The following is a 13,398-nucleotide window of genomic DNA, read 5'->3' on the forward strand; positions in this document are numbered from 1 at the left end:
TGTCTTCAGCTGCACCTTTGCAGAATTCCTAAGCATGCTCGTCAAATACTGATTTCACAGTGGTTGTTCAGCCGAATGCAAATATAACAATGTTTCTCTGAGAAAGCCTTTTTGAGAGAACTAGACAGGTCTACTGGCTTTTGGGAGCTTAACTTACCAAAGGGTAGGTAGAGAACCTGCAAAAACAAGTAAGTTTGTTATGTTTATAAGAGGGTGTAAGTCTTAGATGATTAAATAATAGTAGTTCCCGTAATATTTTTGGCAGGAGCACTTGGAGGTCGATTTCCTGAATTGTTCCTGAAATGGGTATTCGCCTCTAAACAGAGAGATCCATGTGCTTCAGATTCTCAGTGGACAAGTGAAACGGTTGACCTTTGGATATAACACGGAAAAATGTGGCCTATGTTCCAGCCCAGGCTTGGGCCATCCATTCTCCACGTGCAGGGAAGGCAGGATGTACAGAATTTAAGTGGAGACTTGGGGCTGGGGCCTCAGGGCATTAAAACATTCTCTGTAGTGGATCTTGCAGGATAGAAGATATGGAGTCTAGAATAAGCCGGTGATGAGGGATAGCCCAAGCTGGCAAAAGTGGAGAGAAAAAAAGAATAGACAGGCAGTTAGAAGATGAAACATCCACAGGAATGTTCATTTCTAGGAGGCACATTAGTATTCTTTCCCATCTGGAAAGGGGAGCCAGTACAGGGCTGTAGGCTGTGGAGTAAGAAGAAATACACATCCCCAAGAAGATCAACCAAGGAGAGAGCTCCAGGAGGCTTGGGCTTGGGCATCTGAGGGTACAGCCGGGTAGGGAGGCAGAGTAGTAGTTCAGGCTTCAAGGCTCTGAGCATCACGTTTCAGGTGATAGCCCATCTTTTCATGCCTTTCTTCTGAGTCCCCCCGCTCCGTGTGGGCACCTGTTTTGCTATGTATAATTTCAGCTGGTTTCATTCCCCAAAGTAACTAACTCATTTTAGTTGCTAGGGAAATACTTCTTGTTTAAAATCAACCCTTTCAAGAAGCACTGATCCGGAAACTAGAGTACACAGGATGTGGCAGGAACAAAAAAGAAACCAGTAACAGGGGATTACACTCAAAATTCCATTTTTTTTGTTTTCGTTTTTGTTTTTAACAGTTGGAACAGACTTGAGCAACATAAGAGTTGAGATTCCCGGTTGAAATATTCCAAGGATGTCACACCATTCCTCTTGAAATGCCAGTGAAGTTGAGATGCTAATAAATCAGTCTATGGGGCGCCTGGGTGGCGCAGTCGGTTAAGCGTCCGACTTCAGCCAGGTCACGATCTCGCGGTCCGTGAGTTCGAGCCCCGCGTCGGGCTCTGGGCTGGTGGCTCAGAGCCTGGCGCCTGTTTCCGATTCTGTGTCTCCCTCTCTCTCTGCCCCTCCCCTGTTCATGCTCTGTCTCTCTCTGTCCCAAAAATAAATAAACATTGAAAAAAAAATTTTAATCAGTCTAAGGCATTCCTTAAAATCCTGTAGCTGAAGAACAACTCCAAGAGGAATCCCTGAAAAACACAGCCTACCCTTCCCAGTGTCCAAAACCGTGGGTCCCACTTGGCTTTGACACCTTATATCCCCTGGTAGTTGTATCAGGCACTCATCACCACACCCGATATGATGGCCCCTACTTTCCTCTTTTTTAGATCACAACAAACTTCAAAACAACTCCTTCTGGCAGAAGGGAAGGGAGCTAAGAGAGCTAAGGAGGGTGCCATGCACACACCTCAGTTCACCAGGGCACGTGCATCGTGGTGAAGACATGAAGAGAGAGAGAAACAGACGGTCAGCAAAAGAGAGAGTTGAACCTAATGCTATTACAATTTTTGGTCAGTTCCTGATTTTTCATGCTAAAGTGGTATGACTTCTGAAAAAAGAAAAGTATGAGTATTTCCACTGGTTGAACTTTCATGCGAAAGAAAAGTCATATAAAGTTCCATGCACCTGTATTGACTGACAGTTATTGACTGACTTCCCCAGGCTTGGGAGATGTTTTAGGCCATTAGCTCAAGCTAGAGATGCTGGGAGCTGGTTTCCCAGAAGTGAAGAAAGATGGAAAGGAAGGAAAAGAAATACATCACTTTCCTTCTCACAAAGACATTTCTTTGACATTAAATTAGACGCTAAAAAACTTAGATCCTAACAGATCATGCCCTGTATAAAACCTGGTTTTACAGTATTCAGTAACAAAATTTAAGTCCACTTAAAATGTGGCTTTTATTATCTCTACTAGGACATATTAGGTTGAACCATAGCAAATATTCAGCCATTTTTGACCTACAAAAGCCAATTTCATATGGTTCAATCTGATACAATTATGAATACCCCATTATAAACTACAGAGAATAGTCATTAAAAAAAAAAACCTAAAATTGGATCCATAATCAGTGATATAAAGCTCAAATCCATGCATTTTTTTTTTCTCATAGGAAAATTTTGAAGAACCAAAGAACATTTTTCTTTAATATCACCTAGCCCAGCCCCTTGATTTCTGTGCTTGAGAAATAATGCCTCAAGAGGTTGATACTTGTGTAAGACATACATTTCTGTAAATCTAATGGATGTGAAATTAAACAAAGGTTGCCTTCAGGATATTTATGAATCAATCTATAATCTGTCTATGTCACTGATGAAAAAGCCTTAGCAACAACATGGTTCTTATCAGAGGACAAGTATGCTCATGGGGCCACCTGAAACATTTGAGAGAGCAAATAACTCCGTTCTCACCTGAAGATGTCATGTGCTTGATGGTGGAGATAAGGGAGGGAAAGGATGCCAACAACCCAGGTGTGATTTTCCCGCCCTTCTCCATTCTGGAACTATTGCAGCTGGCTAGAGCCTAGTTAGTAGGCAATATGGAGAAGTAACTTACACATGTAGGTAGAGGCTTCAAAAACAACAGCATGAAGCTATCTTTGGGGTTTTAAATACTTAGGGTGGTTTCCATTTTCTAGTGAGCTCAATGCAGTTTGAGACCTAAGAGAAGGCATGGGAGTGTGGGAGTTGGGAGGAAGGGAAGATGATCCAGAATCCCAAGTAGTCACAGGTAAGAGGCCCAGGCAAAGTCCCCCTCTGACAAAGCAGCAGTTAAAAGCTGCTGGCTGGGCCTTTACCTGAAAGATACTGAAACCAGCAGTGGGAGCTTTGAAGAGATGCTGAGTAAGGAAGCTGAGTACAGGAGCAGACACATCTTCAGAATAGCAGTTGTGAAATAGAAGCAAATGCAAGAATGCACCATACAGGACTGCCATTCCGTGTGAATGTAAAACCCAATGCAGTCCATACTGAACAACTGAATCATAAATTTGGGAATCTTTGGGGCACCTGGGTGGCTCAGTCAGTTAAGCGTCTGACATCAGCTCAGGTCATGATCTTGTGGTTTGTGAGTTCGAGCCCTTCATCGGGCTCTCTGCTGTCAGCACAGAGCCTGCTTCTGATCCTCTGCCCCCCTGTCTCTCTGCCCCTCCACTGCTTTGTTTTTTTTTTTCTCTCTCTCTCTAAAAACAAATAAATAAACTTTAAAGAATAAATAAGTAAAGCTGGGAATCTTTCAGTGTCAGTCACACAAGTTTCATAATGCTACTGTAGCCTAGAAACTGAGAGATCAAGTATATCAACCATTTCACCACAAAATATACCTTTTATTAATCCTAAATGTCAACTACCCCCTGCCTAGCTGGTATTTCCCAAACCCAGTGATTTACACTGACAAATATTACCTCATTCTTTACAATGAAGGACTGTATTTTGAAGGTGATATAAAATATTTTATATTTGTGTAGCACTTGATAATTTATACAGAGATATGCACATGCATTATCTATGCCTGTGGGCTTTATAATAAACCTATGAAGTGAATGGCACAGGCATTTTACTGATAATTATCTTCATTTTCTTTATCTTTGTATCCTGTGCATTTTCACATATGGATTCACTACTGTGCACTATTCCACTGACTCTCCAAGTGTGATCTCTGGACCAGCAACATCAGCGTCACTTGGGCACTTGTTAGAAAGGCCAATTCTTATTCCCCACACAGACCTACTGAATCAAAAACTCAAGGTGTTTTAGGTGACTCTGATGCATGTTCAAATTGGAGAATCACTGCACAGTTCTTAGTCTTACTCCACTTCCTAAGCCAATCGTAAGTACTACAGGATATATATCCAATGGCTCAGGTATCCATGTGCTGAGATTTAGAATACTCGCCTCACCAGCTCCAGAATCTAAAGACCTCAGAGCCAACGTGTTATCTCAGAACTGACCCACTTGGGCTTTGTTTTTTGTTTTTTTCCTCTACTTTGAATTTCTAAAACTAGCTTAGATCTGGGTCCTGTGAAAGACAGAATGTACCAGCCACCTAAGGAAATGCTTTTATGGCAAAATGTTCACTCATGAAGGCCACCTCAAACAGAAGGAAGGTGTCCGTTGGCAAAACAACAGGCTCATTAATTATTGCATCGTAATGGCCACCCCCAGGGCTGCTGTCATGATTCATTTTGATGCAATCTCTTTGCCAATATTACACTCTCTTGATTCCTGTACCTTTACAGTAAATCTTAAAATCTTATAATTTCTCTAACCTTATCTTCTTTTTCAAAATTGTTTTAGCTGTTCTAAGTTCCTTTGCCTTTACATAAATTTTAGAATTAGTTTGTCTATATCTGCAAAACAAAATCCTGCTGAGATTTTAACTGGGCATATTGAATCAATTTGGGGAGGATTAACATTTTTACTATGTTGAGTCTTCCAATTCATACACACGATGTGTTCTCTCCAATTATCTTGTTCTTACTTGATTTCATTAGTGTTTTATAGTTTTCAGACTACAGAATCCACATATGTTTTCTTAAATTTATCTCTATTTCATTTCTGAACCTATTACATAAATACATATATTTATTAAAATTTTTGGTTTGTATGTACCTTGCTAATGTGTAGAAATATATTTCTATGTAACACAATACATTGTTTTGTGTGTTATGCTTATATCCTGCAACCTTGCTAAACTCACTTTTATTATAGGTTTTTTGTTTTTGTTTTTTTTGTTCCTATTCCTTGGGATTGTCTATGAAGCAAATCTGCTATGTGTGAATAGGAACAGATTTATTTTTTCATTTCCCTTCTGTATGCCTTTTCTTTCCTTCATTTTTTGTTTTTTGCCTTAATGCTCTAACATTCCTAGGACAATGCTAAACAGGAGAGTTGATACTGGATAACTAACAATATGGCAATTGTAAGCCCTGACATCAATGAAATAATTACTTTAAATGTAAGGAGATTAAATTATCCAATCAAGAACAGAGTGGCTGAATAAATTAAAAATAGAAAGAGAGAATTCAAAGATATGCTGCCTATGAGAAATTCATTTTAACTTTAAGGACACATAGGACTGAAAGTAAAGAGATAGAAAAAGATACTCCATGTTAATGGTAATCCAAAAAGAACAGAGGTGGTTATATTTATATCAGAAAAAAATTTACTATTAGTCAAAACTGGTCACAAGAGACTATCTAACTATAATGATAAAGAGATCAATTCACCAAAAGGATAAAATAAATGTAAATATACATATGCCCAACACTGGAGCACCTAAATATATATAGCAAATATTAATGGAACTGAAGGGAAACCAGACAGCAATACAATAATAGTAGGGGACTTCAATACCCCATTTTCATAACTGGATAGATCATCCAGACAAAAAAATCAATATGGAAACAGCTGATTTGAATAATATTATAGAACAAATGGACCTAACAGACATTTACAGAACATATCACCCAATAGCAGCAGAATACACTTTCTTCTCAAGTGCACATGTAACATTTTCCAAAATAGATCATGTGTTGGGCCGCAAAATAAGTCCTGACAAATTTAAGACTGGAATATCAATCTTTATACAAATATCTTCTCCTAGCACAATGATATGAAAGTAGGAATCAATAATAGGAGTAAAATTGGAAAATTAATAAATATGTGGAAATTATACAACTCACTCCTTAACAAGATCAAAAGATACCAAAAGTATCTTGAGACAAATGAAAATGAAAATACAATATACCGTATTTTATGGAATGCAACAAAAGCGTTTGAAGAGGGAGGGTTGTAACAATAAATGCCTACGTTAAGAAAAAGGAAAAATCTCAAATAAACAACATGGCTTTACATCAAAAAGACAATAAAAAAGATCAAACTAAGCCTAAAGTTAGCAGAAAAAGAGAAATAATAAAGATCAAAGCAGAAATAAATGAAATAAAGACTAGACCTACAGACAATAGAAAAATCAATGAAACTGAGTTGTTTCTTTTTTAAAGATAAACAAAACTGACAAACATTTAGCTTAACTAACCGACAACAGAAGAGACAGATCGCCAGTAAATGAAACCATTAATGAGAAAGGAAACATAAACACAAAAGATTATGAGACTGCTATTAATAATTACATTCCAGAAAAAAACCTCAATAATCTAGAAGAAATGAATAAATACCTAGAAACATAAAACCTAACAAAAATGAATCAGAAAGAAATAGAAAATCTGAACAGAGGTGCCTGGGTGGCTCAATTAGTTAAGTGTCTGACTCTTGATTTCAGCTCAGGCCATGATCTCATGGTTCATGGGTTTGAGCCCTGCATTGGGCTCTACACTGACACTGAGGATCGTGCTTGGGATTCTCTTTCTGTCCCTCTTTCTCAACCCCTATCCTCACTCATGCTTACTCTCTCTCTTTCTCTCTCCCTCAAGATAAAAACATAAACTTAAAAAAAAAAAAAGAAAATTTGAACAGAATGATAATAAATAAGGAGATCAAAGCAATAGTAAAAAGCTTCCCAACAAAGAAAATTCCAGAATCAGATGGATTTACAGGTGAATTCTATCAAACATTTAAAGAAGACTTAAGGTCAATTTTTCTCAGAGTCTTCCAAAAAAATGAAGAAGAGAGAATATTCTCAAACTCATTTGGCAGTCAGGAATTAACCTCATAACAAAGCTAGATAACAACACTACAAGAAAATAAAATTATAGTCAATGTCCCTGATGAACATGGATACAAAAATTCTTCAAAAAATATTAGCAAACCAAATCCAGCAGCGCAATAAAAGGATCATACACCGTTATCAGTTGAGATTTATGCCTGGGATGCAAGAATGATTCAAAGCAATAAATGTGATTCAACACATTAACAAAATGAAGGATAAAAACCATATAATATAACCTTATGAAAAAGCGACAAAATTCAACATCCTTTCATGATAAAAACTCTCAGCAAATTAAGTATAGAGGAAAGGTACCACCACATATTAATGGTCATATAAAACACGCCCACAGCTAACATCCTGCCCAGTGGTGAAAAGCTGAAAGCTTTTTCTCTAAGATCAGGTACAAAACAAGGGTTTACACTCTCACAACTTCTTTTCCACATAATATTGGATGTCCTAGCCAGAGCAATCAGACAAGACAAAGAAATGAAAGACATCTAAATCAGAAAAGAAGAATTAAAACTATGTTGTAATAAAAACCCTTAGAATGAATAACGAAACTCAGTAAAGTTTCAGCATACAAAATTAATATACAGAAATTAGTGGTATATCATACACTAACAACAAACTATCAGAAAAAGAACTTAAGAAACAATCCCATATACAAGAGCATCAAAATTTTTTAATATCTAGGAGTAAACTTAAGCAAGGAGGTGAAAGGTCTGTACCTTTATAGTTTTATAAACATATAAACACTGATTAAATATAAACATTGATTAAATAAATAGAACAAGGCACAATAAATGAAAAGATATCCCAAGTTCATGGGTTGGAAGAATTAAAATTGTTAAAACATCCATACTAACCAAAACTATCTATAGATTTAATACAACCCTTATCAAAATGCCAATGGCATTTTTCACAAAAATAGAACAAGGCTTAAATTTGTATGCAACCATAAAAGACTCTGGGTCACCAAAGCAATGCTGAGAAAGAAGAAGACAGTTAGAAGCATCTAACTTCCTGATTTCAAACTATATTACAAAGCTTTAGAAATGAAAACAGTATGACACCAGCATAAAAATATAGACATTCAAACCAATGGAGCAGAATAGAGAGTTCAGACATAAATCCACACATATCCAGTTAACTAATCTGCCAAGAATACACAACAAAGACATATAGTCTCTTCAATAAATGATGTTAGGTAAGCTACATATCCACACGCAAAAGAATGAAATTAGACCCTTATCTTGCACCACACATAAAAATTACCTTGAAATGGATTAAAGGTTTAAACGTAAAAACTGAAACTGTAAAACTCCTCGAAGAAAACAAAGGGAAAAAGATCTTGGACACTGGTCTTGGCAATGACTTTTTTGGATATGACACCAAAGCACAGTCAATAAAAACAAAGATAAACCAGTGGGACTACATCAAAGGAAGAAGCTCCTTTACAGCAAAAGAAATAATCAGCAAAATGGGAAAGAAACCCATGGAATAGGAGAAAATATTTGCAAACCATGTATCAGAAAAGGGGTTAATAAAATATATGAGAAACTCATACAACTAAATAACAAAATAGTAAGTAACTGGATTAAAAAATGAGCAAAGGATCTGAACAAATCTTTTTCCAAAGAAGACATACAAGTGGCCAGCAGGTATATGAAAAGATGTTCAACATCACTAATCATCAGAGAAATGTAAATCAAAACTATGATGAGATATCACCTTGCACCTGTTAAGATAACGATACCGAAAAGACAAGAGAGAACAAGTGTAAGCAGAGAGGTAGAGAAAGGGGACCCCTTGTACACTGTTGGTAAAAATGTAAATTGGTACAGTAAATTAACTGTAACATGGAATTTCCTCAAAAAAGTCAAAAATAAAACTACCATATGATTCAACAGGCTCACTTCTTGATATATATCCATAGGAAATACAAACCAGGGTCTCAGAAATACTCTTACATTCATTGCAGCATTATTCATAACAGCTAAGATATGGAAATAAACTATGTGCCCATTGACAGATAAATAGATTAAGAAAATGAGGTACATACATACAATGGAATATTATTCAGCCATAAAGAGAAGAAAATCCTGCCATTGGGATGAGATGGGTAAACCTGGAGGACATTATGCCAAATGAAATAAGTCAAAGACAGAAAGGCAAACACTATCTGATCTCACTTATATGTAGAAGCTAAAAAGTTGAACTCACAGAACTACTGAATAGAATGGTGATTTCCCAGGGATAGGGCGTAGGAGAAATGGGGATGTTCATCAAAGGGCATAAACTTTTAGTTATAAGGTGAATAAATTCTGGGGATCCAGTGTACAGGATGGTGATTATAGTTAATGATACTGTAGTGTATATGTGAAATTTGCTAAAGTCTTTATCCTCCATAGTCTTCTTTTATACAACCATAATACCACAGAAGTTCTTCAAAACCACCTCCTCTGACTTTTGTGACTTCCCCAAATCCAAACAGGAGGATTAAATCAGTTCTAGAATGGGACTTAACAAACCTATACTTGAGTAAGGTCATAGATATCGGAAGAACTTTTAAGGGTCTTGTGCTCACATTAAAGTTCCCCATTTTCCTCTTCTCAATTGTATCCACACTGAGCATACTGATACAAGGAGTTTGGGTTTCCTTTTTCATAACACAAAACAACAATTAAGACCCTTCATTTTACAATCGGTTCGACACATGTGAGTAAACTCATTCAGATGCTGACTGGACAGTGGGGGACATCAGTGGAGGGGCTTTGAGACTTAGATCCCAGTTTATCTCGTCACAAGAGACCTTTGGATATAAGGCATGACTTTTCAAGTTCTGGACAAGAGGCATTTTCCTAAATTGCAGCAGCCATGTCTGGTGAGTAATAGAAGCATTTATACCTAGAGTCACAGAAAGAGTCTAGCCCAATTAGGTATTTATGAGCTGACACTTAGCCCAATTGATGGAGGGCTTTCATGTGTTTATTTAATGGCCAGGCCCCGTATGGGTTAAGAAGCATGGGCAAGATCCTGGGGAGCAAAGGCCTATCTTGCACACATGGTCAGTGCTTGTTCCCCAACTCCACAGGCAGACCAGAGATTTACTGTTAAATGTGGATAAACCTGTATTTGACGGTCCTTTTCCCACATGTGTCTACCGCTCATAGCAAAACAAGCAAATAGGTAAGAGAAGGGAATGATCAGGGATGAAAAGTCAGCCCTTAAAACAGTGCCAAGAGCTGGGCGGATGCTCGAAAGTGGGCCTTTATCTGAAAACTCGGCACAAGTCAGAGGTTTACGACCTGGAAACCACTTTCACTGAAGCAAAAGGCAGAAAAGACTGGTTATAAATAGAGACTGGCCACGAGGAATTGTAATTCCTCCCACCGCTGGCCAGAGAAAAAGCATATCTGCTATTCACAAGGGAAGGGCCTTGCCATCTTTTCTGCAGCCGCTCTGTGGGTAGTTTCTTCCCTCTTACCCCATCTCCTGCTCCCTTCCTCCACACACAGCTGCTCTCACAGGTCCTGAAGACTTTGTGATTTTGGGTTTTGCTGGCAGCTTGCAGTGCATCATGTCTAATAAGAGCGTCAATGTCAAGACCAAACTGAAAATGAGGTTCCAGTATAGACCGAGCTGCGTGAGGTTTTCAGGAAGTTGTGTCTGGAGAGGAAGAGTTTAGGACAGATAACGTGGCTGTTTACAAACATTTTAAGGCCCTCCGGAAGGCAGCGTGGGTAGACTGATTTAGTGTAGCTCCAGCATGCAGAATTGTTTGAGGCTTGATTTATAGCCAGTTATTTTGTCCTCTGGCCTCAGTGAAAAGAGTTGCCAGATCATGAATGTTAGAATTCGCCAAGCATTGCAATTGAAGCCTGGGAGTAAGATGTTAAGCTGAGGTAGGTAATCACTCTGCCAAGATCATTCCTTTTTCCCTTTCAAATATGTATTTTGCCATCTGTGAAAATAATATGGCATCATTGCTGATCTAATCATTGTGAGCACTAACTAGAAAATTAGTTTTCCTTTATATTTATGATTTTAAACCCCACTGAAATATTAATTATTATTTCATTACACCTGGATTCCATAGAGCTTTCCAGAAAAATATGACTGTCACGCTAAGGAAAAATGAATAGATACATGAGAAATTCCATTCTGACATAGTGTTGCAACATTTGTGTTCAAATACATAAAGGACACCTTCCTTTAAGCCTCCCCACCTTTGTATTCACATATTTAAGCTTTTATTTCTTTTGATTTGCCATATCAGAATCTTTCTTTCCAAGACTAAGATACGCATGGCCATATTCAATAGTTTCTACTCTTCCCTTTCAATAACTGTTGAAATGTTTTCCGTTTAAACATTAGATGGGAGAGGGATTAATCATGTTCAGAAAAGGTCAGATGCATTGTGAATCTCCCTTTCTTAGCTATGTTCTCATTTTTCACTGCCAGCCAGCAGCAGAACTGATGAGGGTAGGGTTGGGGACAATAGGGCAGGGATCTAGGAACACAATCTATGTAGAGGATCTGGGAGCTACTGTGTCCTCCGGGGACCTCCTGAGCCAAGAGACTAGGCAAGCCAAGATGAGCATCCCTCACACTTGCCCTGCCACTAATGAACATGACAGAAAGCCAACAAAGATGGCCATGTGGTGATCCCACTGTGAGTTGACCATTTCTCTCAGGGCTGGAATGTCTGGAAGACGGTAGACATTTAGCTGGTCAAGAAAGTTTGCATACAGTAGAAGAGAGTAGAAGAGAGGTTCCTGGACTTCTGCCAATGTCCAGGCATATTCTGGGAACTTCTGGGAAAGCCACCTTCTTCCCTCAACAGAAAAACAAGTCAACCCAACATTTAGACCAGGAGATGGCTTCCAGCGAAAATATAAATGATCCACCTGCTGAAGCAAGGAGCTGACATAAAGTTGGATATATTTGCAGATGACTCACAGTGATGACTTTCTTGCGGTTGGCAATGTGCAGGCTTCTCATTGCCCCTGTAATTGTGGGGTGGACAGCTCAGCAGGCGATGTAGCCTCACTGTCTCTTCCTGGGGGGACCACAGGGATCTGTCTCTGCCCTGACCTTTGTGCTCTCCTGTGACAAGGAGCTGGCCTCAGTTCCCGGGTAGCCACAGTGCTTAACCCACTTCTTCCCTGTAGTGGGCACTTGTGAATGCTTGTGGAAATGAACTAGAATCCAAGGCAATAGATAAGGATGACAGTCTTTCCAGTTGTCCTTCAGGACCTAGGTAGGTGGGTTTATTTAGAACCAGTCTATCTGGGAAGCATTTCTGGGAAAGTCTAGCTAAATGCTAATGTTCCTACACTAGGTTGTTTTGCGGTTCATAGAACCTCAGATTTAGGGGAGTGTTTTGAGGTTACCTGGTCACAAAATCACATTTATGCTCCCCCCCCTCCCCCACCTCTGGGGCAGCCATGGCTCTTCACTCTTATAAAATTTTTTTTTTCAACGTTTATTTATTTTTGGGACAGAGAGAGACAGAGCACGAACGGGGGACGGGCAGAGAGAGAGAGGGAGACACAGAATCGGAAACAGGCTCCAGGCTCTGAGCCATCAGCCCAGAGCCCGACACGGGGCTTGAACTCACGGACCGCGAGATCGTGACCCGGCTGAAGTCGGACGCTTAGCCGACTGCGCCACCCAGGCGCCCCAGCTCTTCACTCTTCTAAAAGGTACATAGTCTATCACCATCTCCCAAGGAGAAATCCTCTTTTGTCAGATAAAACTCACACTCAGATTTCCAAATCAATTCTAGTTCATGGATGAGAATTCTTTTCTTCTCTTTCCTTTACTTATAAAGGAAAAAAGGAAAAAAAAAATAGGAGAGTACTATAACTGTAAAGATTCATATAGTAATCCTTAGTTGCATTATTTTTTAACAGTAGAAGATATGTGTATCACCTCGTTTTGAATTAAATCAAAGAATACTAAATCTATATAGTATAGTATTTTGTGTATATATATGTGTGTGTCTGTATATACATATATATGTGTGTAATGTTATACCAATAAGCAATCTTATCGACTATGCACCGTGCTTCCCTTATTTTACAGAAAAGGAATATTAGGGACATAGAGTCAAAGGGCATACCCACCAATATAGAGTGGCAAAGCAAATTAAAGGAGAAAGAAACATAAACAGTGACCGAGGGAAAAACAAATTCTAGGCATGAAAGAGGAAAGACAAGAAGTGGAAAACAAAGGCAGAGAAAAGAAGCAAAGGCGGGGAGAGGAAGCAGAGGAGATTCTGGAAGAAGTCGGAAGAGAAAAAAATAGAACAAAGAGTAAACAGTGGTGAGGAGCAGAAGAAAGGAGAAATAGTAAAAGGAAAGCCTAACATAAGAAAAATTATATAGCTCTAATCAT

The sequence above is a fragment of the Herpailurus yagouaroundi genome, unplaced genomic scaffold (assembly GCF_014898765.1).
Source record: "Herpailurus yagouaroundi ecotype Mexico unplaced genomic scaffold, PumYag 100, whole genome shotgun sequence".
Lineage (NCBI taxonomy): Eukaryota > Metazoa > Chordata > Mammalia > Carnivora > Felidae > Herpailurus > Herpailurus yagouaroundi.